The sequence below is a fragment of the Neophocaena asiaeorientalis genome, unplaced genomic scaffold, assembly GCF_003031525.2.
Source record: "Neophocaena asiaeorientalis asiaeorientalis breed wild unplaced genomic scaffold, Neophocaena_asiaeorientalis_V1.1 scaffold381, whole genome shotgun sequence".
NCBI lineage: Eukaryota > Metazoa > Chordata > Mammalia > Artiodactyla > Phocoenidae > Neophocaena > Neophocaena asiaeorientalis.
The window spans coordinates 2,350,555-2,365,351 of NW_020172812.1; positions in this window are offsets into that span (position 1 = coordinate 2,350,555).

Consider the following 14,797-nt stretch of genomic DNA (forward strand, 5'->3'; position numbering starts at 1 on the left):
ACCCCGGTCTCATGCAAGGAGAGCATCCCTGTCTTGCTCTTCTTCCGTTCGTTCCTTTTCTTCCTGCGTCATCCCCATTCCCCTCCCAGCTGTCCCATCTCCTTTATTTTTGCCCCTTAGTGACCTCACCTACCCTTATAGCATCGATTACCACATGTAAAATCTCTCAGTCCCCATTTCCCACTCGGAAAGGAGCTTCTACTCAAATGCCCACCGAAGCACTCCAAAATCTAGAGTTAGAACACAGGGACTTTTTAGTTCAAGTTCAACAAAGCCACTGATATAAAGTGGATATTCATACGCTTATTGCTGTGCCAAGCAATACAAAACAGTAAGAAGTCTTCAGAAGATACATGTTCACTTTTAACTAACAGTTTTGCTTTGCAATATTTTTTGAACAATAAGTAAGTGACCTTTAAAAGAAATGTATTACCATGTTGAACCCCACTCACAATTTTCAACAGTGCACTTCTATTTCAGATCCTGTGGCAAACTGAAAATAACCATCAACAAGAAGGTAAATGGTATCTTGCAGCTTATTAATATAATTAGATGTCATAGCATGTGAGAAGAAAACTCCAGTGTGCCTTTAAATGCCATCTTACAGATTGTTCCCATCATTCCTATGAGCTTCACTATTAAGTTTTAAAATTCTAACATTTATAAAGTACACAGAACCTTATAAAGCCCCCATGTTACAAAACTCTTCCATGTGTGAGAGGACCCAGCACACTCTTCCCTTCCCTTCCCAAACACCAACTCTGCTCCCGGGCTTTGATTTATCAGGACAAGTGCTCTGGCCACTCTGGTCTGAAGAATACCCAGGATGGAAAATGATTTTGATAACTAAGCTGCTTCATTTGTGTTGATCAAATATCATATAAGACTGTGCTCAAAGTATCGGGGGCTGAGACAAGTGTCAGAAATCCATCCAGTCATTCGTTGCCCACACTTCCCCCTTAAAGACATCCTAAGGAAAAGAGCATGGCAGGGTGTGGCTAGTCCACAGCTTTCTTCCACCAAAAAGGAAAGACTCAAGCTCAGGAGAAGAGGGCAGCCCCGAGTGTTGTCCATGGACCAATCCTGGTTACACACTATGTTACCATCTTAGGATAAGTAGAGAAAGTAAGAGAAAGCATTTAGACACGTGTATAGCAATTTGACCTTGTCAGGACACCCAAGCACATGAGCTTGTATTCTACAAATTATCGGTCTGCAATCAACTGAAAAAACATTTTTAACGGCCCATCGCCACAAATCATTTGAGAAGCGCTGCCTGAGAGAGAACTGTGTATACAATCCAGTGCAGCCTCCATACACGCAAGATGGTAAAGATGGTGCCCACTGGGCAGAACTTGGACTTCTTGTGTTCTGACTCCCCTTCTGTCTACAGGAAGCTAATGCAGGGAATCGGAGCTAATAGGACCAAAGGCCCAAACCCACTCTCTCAACCCCATTCCTTCAAGGGTACGTTGGGAGAAGTATGTCCCTTATTACTGGCTCATAATCTAGCAAAAGCAAAGAAACCGAAGCAAGGGAGACTGAGAAAGAGATTTCTCAGGAGGGCCCGGCCTCATTTACAGACACATGTTGGACTGTGGGTGGGTCAATCACATGCTCTTCCAATAGAAAAGTCTGTTCATTTCTAGCACAGAGACAATAATCTCTGTCCCATCCCCTCAGCAGACATAATGCTGACTCAAACTGTGATATTTTTAAGCTATTTGCATTCCTTCTTCAGAGCAGGAGATTTTATGTTTCAAGAGTGACTTTTTCTTTAGGACTTGTCACCTAGTTTATTCTGGGATCAAACTCTACCAGGATACATTCATCCTTCAGGAGCAAAAAAAAAATGAATTTTAAAACATTCATTCATCCATGGACTATAGAAGAAACAGTCCTAGGAAAGAGGCGCCATGAGCTGAGAGGTATCGAACTGATTAACAAGAGCGACAGATCACAGGAAAAATGAAAAACCAGCCAGCAATCTGCACAAGCCCCCAAACAGGGGAAGAGATGAGAATGGATTGTTTAAACCAGAAAGCAGAAGTTAACACCTGTTAATGACCGGTTTGTTGGCTCACAAGCTGTTAACACTCAGACAAACTGGTCGTTAAATGTGGTCATTACTTATTTCAATGCAAAATTTATTAGAGCCCCCATTGGAAGATTTAATGGAAGGGCAGCTCTCGCCCTCCACACCTGCTATACCCGGAGGAAGCTGGGAGCCGGCCTCTAGCTGCTATGTCTGGATTTTAAAAAAATAAGTAATAATAATAATAATGGCCATCCTGTCACATCAATTACCGATTTCTTTCAGCAATCAGAATGTTAGATGAGTCCTGATTCACAGCTGGATACCTAATAAGGACCACTTGAGTCTTCATTACTTTGTGGGACCATTACGGTTAAGTGCGCATGGTCTGCACTCTTTACAACCCCGCTGCAGGACTCACTATTATTAGATAGACTTTCGATTAAGCTCAGAACATTTTTTTCATCTTTTTAGGCTTTTGCAGATCACAAAAAATATAAAATAAAATAAGAAGAGAGAGGGCTGAGGATTCACAGTGCTTACAGCAACAGAGGCGGATGGTGAGTCCTGGGAGAGGAGATGTGAGTAGCATTATTTTGTCTCAGGCTGTCCCCAGGGTGATGACAGAAAGGGTGGCCACCTGGAACCTCAAGGGCCGGAAATTCTCAAAGCAAAATCTTTCCCACCACAACACCTAAATCTACGTTCATTTGTGGATTTTGCAAAATAATGCCTGGGGCGGGGAAGAAATTAAATCTCAGGAGCCTCAGCCAACACCAGTTAACAACTCGTGTTTTTTATTGAGGGGAAAGTTGACCTTAGAGCACTCCGTGCATCTCAGAGAGCGATCAAAAGTGCATGAAAACACCGGCCCCTTTTCCTTACATGCCTCTCATACTATGGCACCAGAGCTGCCGAATCTAGCCAATCAAAAATCCAGGATTGATTTATTTAAAAAGATAAATAAATATTTATTTCAGATAAACATTGACTATTTTTAGCATAAATATGTTCTGTGTAATATGTGAGACATACTTATGCTAACATAATAGTATTCATTGTTTCATTGAAATGCAAATTTCACGAAGCCACCCTACATTTTATCTGGCCACCCTAGAGAAGACACTTGGCTTTTGGAGAAAATGAAACTCTTTGGAGTTAGTAGCTCTTCAAACTGGTGGATCATGTAAATCAACTGGGAGATTATCAGGTGAAGATTGTGCCTAGGGAGTCTGTTTTGTTGAAGGCTTTGAAGAAGAAGATGATGATGATGATGAGCCAGTTGAGAGGGGGGACCAGTGTTCTACAATATGTCTGCATGACTCCTATAATTAAGGAGAAAGTGGAGGGTTAATTGGTGAACTAAGCACTGACAAAGGTTGGCCTCCCAAGGCCCTACAGAGCCCTATTCATTAATCAAAGTTCCTGAGTTCCCACCAGGAGCAGGGATATGTCCTTGGGGAACTAAAATCCAGTAGAGGGAAGAGACAAGGATTTAGAAGACAGACATTGATAGAAGGTCTTCTACATGCCAGGTACCACACTGGTGCTTCTACATCCATTATCACATTTAATACTTACAGTAGCCCTTTTTATGTAGGTGCCACTATCCTACTTCTACAGATGAGGATCCCATAAAAGCTTAACTTGCCCAAGATGAGGACATTACCAAGTGCCAGAGGGCACGTTCATGCCCAGGTTGGTCTGGCTCCAAGCATTTGCTGTTTGTACTACAAGCTCATCATATCCAATAAGCACCAAGTGAGTGGAACAAATTAAGTACAAGAGACAAGCATCTTGATACTTGGTTCAAGTGTCACTCTGGCACTTCCTAGCCCTATAACCTTGGGCAAATGACTTAACTTCTCTGTGTTTCCAAAGCTGCTGCTGCTTTGCAACTGCCATCGTTGCCACTCAGAGAAAATAAATGAAGAGAATTGGGGTGTGAAAATACGTTCACATCGTTAAAATACAGAAGAGGTCAAAACAATGAGATCAAAAGAAGAGAAACTTCTTCAAAACCTGGGCTCACGGAGCCAGGATCCCTTCCATTTTGAGCTCATCTGCTGTGTGACTATGAATAGCATAGTCCCCACTTAAGCCTTCTTTGCAGAAGATGTCCCCACAGGGAGGGCTGTCTGTGTCTGGACATCCAGTGGTGGCCCCCAAGGCCTCTCCTATATCTTAGCAGTGGAAGAAGCGTGAAAGTATATAGGAATTAAACACATAAGCACTTGGGGTTTTATGGGATGGAGCTTATCAGATTTAAGGCTGATGGGCTTTAGAAAAGCACTTCCTAAAGTCAAAGTAGCCTTCGTATCCAATATTTCTAGCCCAGCAATCATTTTCCTCACCTGTAAAAGGTACTTCAAAAATTTTTCTGAGGATTAAATGAGATAATATATTTTAAATGCTTATTGCAATGCCTGATATATAGTTAGAGCTCAATAAATGTTAGCTGCTATTATTATTACAAGTTCTCTCCTACCAAACTGTGAGCTCCTTAAGGGCAGAAAACTATACTATTCTTCGCTTGGCCAACATTAGCACAGCTGCTTACAAAGAGGAAGCACCGGGTGGGTGGGTGGGTGGGTGGGTGAGTGGATGGAAAGAAGAAAGGAAGGAAGGAAAGATATATGGGTAGATGAATGGATGGGTGGGTGGATGCATGGTTGGATAAAAGGATGGATGAATTCAAGAATGGATCTTCTAGCAATGATGACTGGGAAAATCTTCATGAAGAAGGTAAGAATCAAGCTAAACTATTAAAGGTAAACCATATGACAATTTCATGGTTTCCTACGTGCATAATACTTTCATTCTTCTTTTTCTTACTTCTATAGATGGATTATAGGATACCAGCCTTTTCGAAAAATACCAGTCAAAAGGTGTAGACGATCAACATAATGCTATGCACCTAGTAGACGCTCAAAAGATATACTAATTCACTCAAAAATATTGGTAATTTACCTTTTTCTCATTGGGAAGAAGAATTTTAATGTGACTTATACCATGTTTAAATCCATAATATTCTTTAAGATAAAACCATATCAAAGCAAGTGGTCAGGAAGGAAAAGAAGAGTTGGTGTTTTTATTCTGTCCTCAAATTGCCTGGGTTTCCGAGATCAGTGTGATTGCTGCCCTGGCTTCATTTAACATAGAATAATTGGGCTAGTAAAATTTTAAAAGTATATTTTAATTTGCTCCAGTCTGTGCAAGCTCAAAGAAGGGGGAGAGTGCGAGAGAGGATATGACCGGGATAGAAAAGAAGGACACAGGGAGGAGAAAGGACAGACTGTAAAACAAGGGCCAGCCAGCAACAGACATGAAAAAGGGCCTGGCAGAATTAAAATAATCAGGAACTAAGAGGAAAAACCAAGGGTTCAGAAAAAGTGAAGAGGATTCCATTAATAATCATTTCAGAAGGCAGTAGCGGGTAGAACTCTTGCAAGGGAACGAACAGGGGGGAGTGAAAATAAAGTGAACAGCTACACATTCCTCTCTCGATCCGCAGCGGTCACCACAGCCCCAGGCTCTTGACCTTGCCACGGAAAGGGCTCCTGAAAGCACTAGCACAAGGCGGACCAGCCCCGGGAGGAGGGAGCTGAGCCCAAGGAGTGCCGAAGACATGCTGGCCCCTTAAGGGTCGAGGACATCACCAACACGCCGGGGCCACTTTGTGTGTAGACAGAGGTGGCAGCCTACCCTAGTGATTTTGAGGGTCCAGGCCCTGCACCCCAGAGGACGAATTCCCTAACGTGCTGTCTGACACCTGCAATTCCACAGTTACAGATTTCTGTTTTGTCCAGTTTCTTCTTCTCAGTTCCAGTGAAGATGCTCCTAGCAAACAGATATGAAATGTACCAGCCATCCATACTTATTGTGAATCAGTCCAGCAAAAGATTCTCTGAAGCTACCTTGTTAATAAGACAGTCAAGAGATGCTGAGCCCCAGGGTGCCTGCACCAAGGTCCAACAGGTCAAGGAGAAGGTTTGAGGCACCCAAACCTGCCAGGATCCTTTTCCATTCTGCCTGGCCACCATCTGGTGCTGACGTCTCGTCCCTAATGGGGCCCAACCCCAGCGGGTCTTGCTAACTGCTCCCTTAATTGTGCCAACTTTTGCTTCCTAAAAGAAAAATGACCCCCAAGTATCTCTCCGTTGGATATTTGGGGGCTGTTTTGATTTAAAAGAGCAAATGAGATTGAAAGGTAGACACAGGCTCTTCTTCAATACAAAAACTCATTAAAATTCCCCTGAACTCATCTTCCTAAAATGAGTATGTATCAAGAACGACAAACTATTGATCATTGTTAGTACTGAGTCATGGGCACCTTGGGGATCATAATATTCCCTCCACTTTTGTATGTGTTTTCAAATCGCCACAATAAAAAAGGGAATAATAATCATTTCTTAAAGACTATGTTTCCAGTGAATTAATTCCACTGAATTAAAATGAATGATGGAAGAGTAAACAATTCCTCCATCTCTTAGATGTTTTACCCACGCTCGCCCCAACACAAAATGCCTAAGTGATTGGAAATACTCGGTTGCTTCTGCTTGGGGGAGGGGATTTTGCTTTCCATTTCGACGTCTTTATGACAGGTGGACGCTGCCCGAATGCTCCTCCCTACTCAGCCGGGGCTCCCACCTTTTCTCTGACTCGTTCATGGACTTTGCCATTTGCCATCCTCAGGTCTTCACTTTTAGCCTCTTATTGCTAACTCCATTCTTCCAGTTTCCTCATCCCAGCCTCCAGCCTTTGCCACTGGCTACTCTCTTCAGACGTCAGGAATCTCTGTTTCACAGATTCCCTGCTTCTCAGCCCCTCGCTCTCCTGCTAAAGATGCTTCTTCTCTTTTTTTCTCCCCTCAACGTCTGGATTGTTCATCCTGTGTGATTAATTAATGCCTCGGCTGGCTCAATCTTATCACATGATCGTTGGCATTAATTAACCCTGCGGAGTCTTTGCCTTGTTAGACGCAAAAGGAAAAGGATTGCAGCACTGATGCCTCATGTTAGAGAGAGAGAGAGAATTTATGCTGATTTCTCAAAGAGAGAACTCACAACCAAACCACATCAAAAAGGATTCCTAAATTAGCACGCCTGATTCCTTGGGGCATAGAGGGCAAACATATTCACAAAATTCACAGTCAGCAACAACAACACCTTTAATAAGGATACTGTAATTTCTGTATTTCATTTGGAGTCTTCCACAAGAGTGACTGTTTTGGGCTAAACGTGAAGGTCAAACTGCAAAATAAAGACCAGGTGTAGAATCTCCACATGTGACCCAGACCAGTTCTGACTGAGCAGGTGTCAGTCATAAAGGCCTCAGAGAACCAGGGTCCAGTCTGACCCATCTAAAATCTCTGTGACATCAACACTTATGTTCACTCTGGTGGTTGGAGAGTAAAAGGACCTGCAAATGAAATAAAAGAAGCCAATTCTATATTCTATTAGGGCTTATAAAAAGAAACCCACCTCCGAATGTAAATTGGGGCAGCCACTATGGAAAACAGTATGGAGGTTCCTCAAAAAACTAAAAATAGAGTTGCCACATGATCCAGCGATCCCAATCCTGGGCATATATCCAGACAAAACTCTAATTTGAAAAGATACATGCACCCCTATGTTCACAGCAGCACTATTTACAACAGCCAAGACATGGAAACAACTTAAATGTCCATCAACAGATGAATAGATAAAGAAGATGTGGTACATATATACAACAGAATTCTACCTAGCCATAAAAAAGAATGAAATAATGCCATTTGCAGCAACATGAATGGACCTAGAGATTATCATACAAAGTGAAGGAAATCAGAAAGAGGAGGACAAACATTATATGATATCACTTATATGTAGAATCTAAAATATGACATAAATTAACTTATCCACAAAACAAAAACAGACTCACAGACATAGAGAACAGACTTGTGGCTGCCAAGGGGAAAGGGGGTGGGGGAGGGAAAGAGTAGGAGTTTGGGATTAGCAGATGCAAACTAGTATATACAGAATGGATAAACAACAAGGTCCTACTGTAGAGCACAGTGAACTACAGTCAATATCCTGTGATAAACCATAATGGAAAAGAATATGAAAAAAGTATCCCCGAAATTGGCAGAACTAATCTATGCTGTTAGAAGTCAGAAGTGTGTTCCTTTGGGGGAAGGGGGAGTGGCTAGAAAGGAGCATGAGAGGGGCTTCTGGGGTTCTGGTCATGTTCTATTTCTAAACCTGGGTGCTGGTGATGAAAGGGGATGTTTAGTCTGTGAACAAGTACTGAACTGGGTGCTTATGATCTCTGTACTTTATGAATATTATACCTCACCATAAAGTTTTCAGAGTGAAAAAAACAATAATGGTGATTGGAAACACACTGGAATTTCTCTTCCCTTAATTGGATAAAGGTTCCTGAAAAGCTACAAGAAAAAAAATAATAAAATCCACCTCCAAGGTGGCAGCTGGGAGGATAAACTTGCTATAGATACTCTAGAGAGGAGGATTGGAATTCCAAATGTCTCTTCCAGGGACAAGATAAAATCAATCTGCTTCAACTTTCACTATCTCTATGAATTCTTCTTTAAAACTCTTTCATTCAAAAAGCTTCGAGAGGGAGACGCAAGAGTGAAGAGATATGGAAACATATGTATATGTATAACTGATTCACTTCGTTATAAAGCAGACATTATGTCTGTGAGATTAATCCATCTTGATGCAGGTATAGTATTTCATTTTCTAATTGCTGTGTACTATTGTAATTATGTACAATTAAATACGTTACAATTTATTATCTGTTGGGCTATCGGCATACACGTGGCTATTAGGAATAGGACTGCCCTGAAGAGTCTTGTACGTGTACAGGTGTGTGCCCATACATACCCATTCCTGTGGATGCCGAGGCTGAGGTCCAAGGTCACGTGAGTATGCATGCATGCTCAGCTGTGGTAGACACTGCTCTTAGCCATCTAACAATTGAGTAGGCCCTCTTAACAATTATCCTGCATAATTCCTCTTCTCCTAGCTTTGAACACCTTCACCTTCCCTTATGCATACCTCTTCCTCCCAAGATTCTTACCTTGATTGCCCGCTTCCCTCTGTATCCTGTGCCCTGTAGTGACCTCACTTCTTCTAACACGTGTAACTGACCTTCCATTTCTTTCGCCACACGCCGACTTCATGTCAAAGCATCAGTCATGTTCTTGCATCTTCTAGCTCAACATTCACCCCTGGATGTTCTTCCAGTGTTTGAAACATGTCCAGTCAAACCACTCTTCCTCTCCCTCCCACTCGTCATTTCTCCTTCAGACCTTCCTGGTTTGATTACCCTTCTCTTGGCCATCTGGGCTGGTAACCTTGGCAGTCCAACATCTAGATGGAATTTAAATCCTACTGGTGGCCCTTCTACCACAGACCTCAAAGGGGAATGGATTTCTCCTACAAAACAGTTCCAACTATTAGTTTATTTGAAATGGCTACCAAACTGAGAAATAGCAGAAAATGATTTTTATGTTTCCTATCTCCCAAATCATAAGGAAACACCATTTAATGGCTGGGAACCTAACCCACTGTCTTCAAATTGCAATTTGTAAAGGAACATTTCTCTTTAAGAAGTGATGTCCGGAAAAGGGAAAAGGTGGTTTACATAACATTTAAGAGCATGGCTTTGGATCAAATAGACCTAGGATTCAAGTCTGGCTTCTGCCACCTTCTAGCTGTGTGACTTTGGGTAACTTACTTCCCTCTCTGAGCCTTGGTTTCCTCATCTATAAAATAAATGGAAATATTGCTATGTTGCCCATTTGCTGTGAAAATTAAATGAGATCAAGAGACTTAGTACAAGGACTTCCCTGGTGGTGCAGTGGTTAAGAATCCGCCTGCCAAGGCAGGGGACACGGGTTCGAGCCCTGGTCCGGGAAGATCCCACATGCCGCGGAGCAAATAAGCCCATGAGCCACAACTACTGAGCCTGGGCATCTAGAGCCCGTGCTCCACAACAAAAGAAGCCACCGCAATGAGAAGCCCGCGCATCACAACGAAGAGTAGCCCCCGCTCGCCACAACTAGAGAAAGCCCGCGCGCAGCAACAAAGAGTCAATGCGGCCAAAAATTAAAATAAATTTTTTTAAAAAGAGAGAGAGACTTAGCACAGCACCTACCGCGTCTATACTCATTTAACTGTGGTTGGCAGCTGTGTTGCCAATTCTCTATGTGGGAAAACTGGATAAATCGCAACTCGTTCTGTGTCCCAGAGAGGTTACCACCGGACAAGCAGCAATTTCGAAGTTCTAATTTCTTTTACTTTGCTCTCTAAACGGCTCAGAAGGGATGGCGAGGCGGTGAAAAACGTTCTCGGGCTGGTCAGTTTGAGGTATTTCATTTCGCGGATCTGTCTGGAAAGTGCCAGCTCATTTCATTGATCAGCGGCCAGCCCAGTGTTGGAGTTTAAGTTACTATCATCCTAAACTAAAGCTGAATGAGATCCTTAGGAGCCAGAAGCTCCGACAGTCTCCATCGGAGACACAGCTGCGGTCCGCAATCAGGCTTCAATCCATCGGAGATGCAATTTGCATTTATGCCAGACTCCCTTCTCTCGTGATGGAACTTTCTCCACTGGCTCATGGATGGTCTTTTGCAGCTGCCTCAGATGGTACTTTCTGCAGAGCTATCAGTGCATACGTCTGTAGCTGTCTGTCCTGTCTCGCCCTCAAAATGCCCTGTCTTTTAAAGTATAAATAAACAGAACCCAAGCAGATACTGTGTCAATCCATCAATCAATCAAACGTACATCAAGCATCTGCTAAGTACAGGGCCAGGAATCTCACGTCAGGAAAACACAAAGATTCTCCAATCACAAAGCTTGGGTAACTAACAATACAGGTGAGCTTGTGGCTCAAGTAGTTACATGTCAAGATACTAATAGGAAGGAGAAGTCACTTCCGGATTCGTGGATTCCAGAAACAATGGTAACCAATCCCCACTCCTCTGACACAACCAAGAGCGGAACTCTACACAGAGTGGGTGACAATAAACGCCAACAAATAATTGCTAAGGGTGCATTCTTAACATGTTCTTTAATTATTATTCTTTCTTTCAGAAAATCTTTCCTCCTTGTGAGCAGAAGTTTAGATGCTGAGTCCTCACTAACTAAAGTGATTTATCATATGACACAGTAGAAATATCATAAGTTTGTAGCTAGTAGGTAGGTAATAACTGAGAGTCAAACCCCATCCTATGGGCGGAGGGGGGATCATAGGATGAGGTTTGACTCAGTTACTACCTACCTACCAGCCATAAATCCTGAGCGAGTTATTTAACCTTCCGAGCCTCAGTGTCTTCATCTGAAAAAAACGAGTGAACGTCTCTTTCACAAGATGACTGTTGGGTTTAGAAACAGTGTAAGTAAAGGATGCAATGGTACAGAAAAGTGCTAAATAAAGTATATCCATTAACATTACTCTGTTGAACAAAAGTAGTCCAACTCCCACCCCTCCAGCTCCCTTCCATGGTGGATGAGGCTCCCAGCTAAGCCGTGCAGGACTCTGAGCTCCAAAGACACCCACAATAATTAACAAAGCTCAGAATTCTTTTGGCCCTATCTTATCTGGCTTTCCTAAAAGGAAAAAGATAAAACGCAATGACAGGCATTCAGAAACTGAGAGAAACTGAACAAACTAAAACTCCCCCAAATACTCCATGAATCCCTGCTCTCGTAGAAGCTTCCCTGCCCAAGTTCGCACCCACACTCAGTCTTGAGTTACAGGAACCCACCTCTGGCCTAGGGCTATCCATACGTCCTCTTTGTAAGTGACTCTGTGTGCAACGGCAATTATCTCTAAGAGCTCGTATTTTCCCATTGATAATTGTTCACGAGACCGATTGCACCGAAAATCAATAGAACCCATCAGAAGGATGGAGAGAAGCAAATCTCTTCCATTCAGTTACATCGTCAGCCTCACACCAAGATTTTTCATCTCTCTAATTTTCCCAATTCCAACAGATCTTGCAGGGGTTGAAGTGAAATGATAGGAAAATACACGTGTTCCACCACAAGTCACGTGGATGCTACTGGCAGAGGCTGAAATGTGGAGGCACACACATAAAATACGCATTTTCTTCCCACTTGTGCATCTAACCAGCTCTCTGGGTTGCTGTTTCAGGGCCGGGCTTATACCAGGTCCAGTGAAAGATGGAGAGCCCCACTTTCTGGAAATGAACTTGGACAAAGTTCTGGAAAGCAAGGCCAACACAGCGTGGCCAAAGTTCTGATGAGCCAGAAAGGAGAGGAAATGGCACTTTCCTCCTCGGATTCATGCAAAAACCTCGGTCCTTCTAACTATTCATGGTCTGAAAACACGGTGCAGCTGTCCTCATGAGCCATCCCACTCCCACGGTGTCACTCCCAGTCCGAGCTGACAAAGAAATCAGACCCAAAGCGAAAGCAAGGGGGTGGCCTCTACCCTAACCATTCACAGATGGAGAAGGGACGCACCATAAGTGCTCTCTCTTGTTTCAGCACTATAAAAACGTCGGACTGACCCATGAAAGATGGAGATGGAGGCTCACGCTGCCATGAGGAGGCATGCCTGCCTCAGAGCAATAAACTCATTCCCACGGTATTATGAAAATGGTTTTATTGCAGTGGGTTACATTTTTGCCCCCTCTGCAAAAAATTACTGCTTATCAGCGTCACAGAAATCACGCTAAAAAGTCCCCACCTCTTCTCTCTTCTAATACAATCCCTCCCTCTGGCCAGGAACTTAATAAAATGGAACATTTCATTATTCCAGTTTGCATACCTCTTTTGAAGCTGAAACTGTCATCTCGAGTGAGTGCTCGGAAGTGGCCAGTGTTAGGCTAATTTGATTGCCCCTTGCGTTTGCTCAGACACCACCTGAAGGCTTGAAGAAGCCACTCAGCGTCCAGGCCCCTTGCTGGACTGGATTTGGGAGTTACCATGGGAAGGAAGTCATTCAAAAAGCAGTACTTTCTGATTCCTTCAAAGTACAGTTTGGATACAGCTCTTTCATGAGCTATTAACTGCCTGTCAGATGCCTTAAGAGAGGAAAACAAAACCAGGTGTACTGAGAATTCATATATTCACAAAGAGCTCAGCCCAGAGAGGCCTCTTTTTCTCTTAAGGCTCAGTGCAGTGGTCTGGGCAATAGGAATAACCAGATTGAAATGATCACCTCCGACACCAGCCATTTCCGAGGAAAACCTTCTGCTGTATTCAGACAACTGGGCCTCAGTGGATTAACACACCCAATTGGAATCCTCAGTTAATACCTTTATGTGGAGTATGAAATCTCGGGAGGTGTGCAGAACCTCAGGCTCAACCCCAGATTTACTGAACAGGAATCTCCAGTTTTACCAGATCTCTAGGTCATTTGTAAGCATAACAAAGTTTGAGAAGTACTAGTTTATACAACAGAAGCAATACTGATGGCCTCACTCTGGCCTCCCAGGTTACTCAGCTAGTACCCAGTTAGTACTCATGTTACACCCTGCTGCAGTCACAACAACCAGGAAGGCATGGTCCTGGCCTTCTGCGAGTTCAGCATCTGGGTAGACCACATACAGAGACGGTTAGTGTCTACAAGGAGTTAGGCAGCCTTGGAAAGGGGCCTCACAAATCTACAGACTTTAAGTGGTGAACATCAGACCCTCCAGCACACCTGCCTCCCTGTGTGGTATGTGGTCCCCCAGGAAGGCAATCAGATCCTCTGCCTGTGGCCTCTAAATGTCTCCCACAATCCTGTCTACCCAAACCCAGCAGTCCAAGCAAGCAAGAGCTGACTCCAGCTCTTCTGCCTTTGAGAAGGCCTTGACCATTACACCTCCCAGCAGTCCAGCTCTCTGCAAGCTTCTCTAGAACACTCCTACCACACAAATACGGGTCACTAACAAAATGAGACCCTCTTAACACAGCACTCATCCCAGTTATGCTTTGAGGCAGAGACATTTAGCCCTCACTACGTGTCCCCCACATCTCCCAGTTCAGATGCAGTTAAGAGGGGCACTGTGGCTAATTATGGTCAACGAGTTGCAAGCAGAGATGATGTATGTCACTTCTGGGATGAAGCACTGAAGAGCTGGTATGCCGAGCCCTTCCCATGCCTCAGGAACCAAAATGGAAGATGTGTTCCAGATAGCAACAGATGCAAGCAACCTAGATCTCTTGGAAAGGAGCTTCCTGAAGAGCTACAAGTTGAACCACTAGTAGAATTTTCATGAGGAAGAAATGAGTCTTTATATGTTAAGCCACTGAGATTTGGGGATTGTCTGTTACCACAGCATAACCTAGCCTATCCTGACTTATACATCTTTGAGTCATCCTTTTTTTCCATATTAGCTTCACATGAAGAATTCAACTTGACTTTTGCCTAAAATGTGGCAAGAAGTGATTGAACATAGCAAGGACTTTTCCTCAGGTTTTCTCAGCTCAATGCCTTTTCTAATCATTATTTTTTCTTAAAATAAAATTAGAAAATAGAATGAGATTTGCCTTCTTTATATGATGTTTTGTATTATTGTCCATTTTCCATTGAATTACTGTCCCAACCTCAAAGTTGAGAAAGCTGTTGGCACTGGGACGTGGTAAACAAATGTGGTCCCCACTAGATTCAATGATTAGATCTGAAGTAGCAAATGAAAGCAGTCATTTGAACAGGTCAATAACCACAGATTGCAGGACAGTGGTTTTCTAACCCAGGTTACAGGCTGGAGAAAATGTGGAGAAAATACCGTGCTTATTCTTT